The sequence below is a fragment of the Hyaena hyaena genome, unplaced genomic scaffold (assembly GCF_003009895.1).
Source record: "Hyaena hyaena isolate Hyena2069 unplaced genomic scaffold, ASM300989v1 scaffold_69, whole genome shotgun sequence".
Lineage (NCBI taxonomy): Eukaryota > Metazoa > Chordata > Mammalia > Carnivora > Hyaenidae > Hyaena > Hyaena hyaena.
In genome coordinates this window covers 141,821-144,210 of record NW_024080702.1, presented here as the reverse complement: position 1 = coordinate 144,210, position 2,390 = coordinate 141,821, and positions in this window count along the sequence as shown.

Genomic DNA, 2,390 nt, shown 5'->3' with positions numbered 1-2,390 from the left:
TTGAGAAAGTGAGTCCAGAAACCAGGTTTCCCCACTGGCCCCGGTTCCCAACAGCCGCCCTGTCCTGAGAATTCCGCCCCCAACTGACATCGTGGCCACTTGAGGGCCTTCCGGGCGCGCGGGGCCGGGAGTGTGGCTCCTGAGCCTGGACGCTGACCCAGACAGGCCCGAGAGGGGCACCCTCCCTGCCTCGTCCCCGCCGGGGAGCACCCACCTCGGGCTGCCACTCAGGCCTCGCTCACGGGGCTCCTGCCTGCTTCCGGCCGGCACCCTGAAGACCCTTGGGGGCGTATGTCCCCAGCTCCATCATCCGGGTGCTGCCCGGGGCCAGGCCCCCAAAAGCCCAGAGAATATAAAATGGGGACAGACTTGCCACCACCTGCCAAGGGTGAATTCAGTGATGTCTGCCCTTGATGTGCACACGGAGGTGCAGCCATACCCACCCCCCAGGGGAAACCGAGCCCCCCCACCCCCCATGTCCTCCCCAAGGGATCCTCCCCTGCCCCACCCGCCCACCTCACCATCCCCCAGGGCAGCTCAGTGACTGAAAGCCGCCTGCGGCCAGGACAGCCCAGTGTCCCCTCCCTGCCAATGGCCACAGGAGGCCTCCGCCGCCCCCTCGGCCCAGGACCCCGCCCCCTGGCTCCACCGAGCCTCCTGAGAACTGCATGCGGGGTACCAGCCCTAGGAGCCTCTACCTGTTAAGAGCTCTCCTCCAGAGATGCCCCCGCCCCTGCCCCTTGGGGGCGACTGAAGCGGTCCCCTTGAGAGGGTCCCTACCTGTGTCTGGGACGCTCCTGAGGGCACCTCTGATCAACAGTGGGGCTCTCCAGTTCCTGGCGCAGAGAAAATCCCGGAGCTGCAAACCCTGAGACAGGAGAGCCCCTCCCCTTGGATGAGCTCGGGGTGAGGCCCCAGCAGGCCGGCAAGAAGAACCCCCCCGCCCCTTAGGGCCACGGCAGCCACGAGCAGGCGCTGGAGGGGTCTGGGCCCCTGGGGGTGGCCCCCAGCTGTCCACGGGGGAGGTTTCCGCCATTAGTGCCATGGGAGAGGGAGATCCCAGACTCAGGGGGAACAGGGAGCCCCGGCCTGTGGCTAGCTGGCCTGAGGCCCCATCGAGAGGCTGGGAGCCAGGTGAAGAGAGAAAGACCCAGAATGAGGCCTCCCCCAGGACGGGCATTTTGGAAGCCGCCACCCGGAGGCCCTTCTGCCTGGGGTTGTGGGTGTTTCTCTCTGTGCCTGTGCCCCTGGCTCCCTGGCAAGGCCACAGCTCTCTGACCCGTGAAGGGTATTTGGTAGGGAGGGTGGGGCGAGGGGGGCCCTGAGGGACACATAAGGGGCTTTCCCAACCCCCACAAGCCCTTTGAACCATTTGCCACGAGAAGAGGGGCCAGAGTTGACCCAGGATGTGTCGGGGGGGGCGGGGAGCTGGCTAACAACCCTCAGCACGTCCAGATCACAGTCAGGTGGAACCACACTTCCAGGCCACGCTGCGGCGATGTGACTCCGGAGGGCACGTGGCCGCCCTCAAGGGCCCACATCTGAATGGGGACCTCAGTCCCCGGACCTCGCGGTGGCACATGCCGTCTCTATGGTGACGAAGCTGTCTGGGGAAGAAGTGAGCCGTGCACTTCGCAGGGGGTAGGCTGGGCACTAGGTGGCCTCTGCTTCGAAGGTCTGAGCAGAAGGCAGGCCACGGGCAGGGGCCATGGGCAGGGGCCACGGGTAGGGGCCACAGACGGGCCAGGACTGGGCAGGCAGCCACTTTGAGTGTAGAGCAAGTGGTGGTTCTGAGCAGAAGTGGGGGTGAGGGGCGCTGGGGCATTGGGAAGCACCCCACGGTGGGTCCCGGCCCAGGAGAGGGGCTTAGTGCCCCCAGGCTGCATGCTCGGCGGGTGCCCCCCAGAGGCTGGGAGCGCGGCACGGGAGCTGGGAGACATCCTGCTGCCTGGAGGGGGGCGTCCTGGAGGAGGAAGAGAGGGGGCTGGGGGAAACTGAGGCCTGGGTTTGGCTGGAGAACAAGGGCTGCAGGGCAGGCAGTGTGCCGTTTGCCCAGGAGCCGGCGAGGTCCAAGGCGGCCACAGTCAGAAGTCAAGCAGTGGCCGGGACTCAAAGGGCCAATTTCTAGACAGGAGAGTGCAGGTGCCAGAGGTGTGGCCGTCGCCCTTGGGTTGGGGACCAAAGATGGGAGGAGGCAGGAGGGTGGCCCTCACCCTGGAGTGGGCATGGAATCAGGGGCAGCCCGGGAAGCCTTCCTGGAGGAGGCAAGAGAGGGACACTGGATGATCTTGCGGAGGGGGACCATTGTGAGAGGAGGGGCAAGGACCGGCAGGCTGAGGTGGGGGACATGGGGGCACTGACTGTGGCAGCGGTGAGGAGCAGGGGAGGGG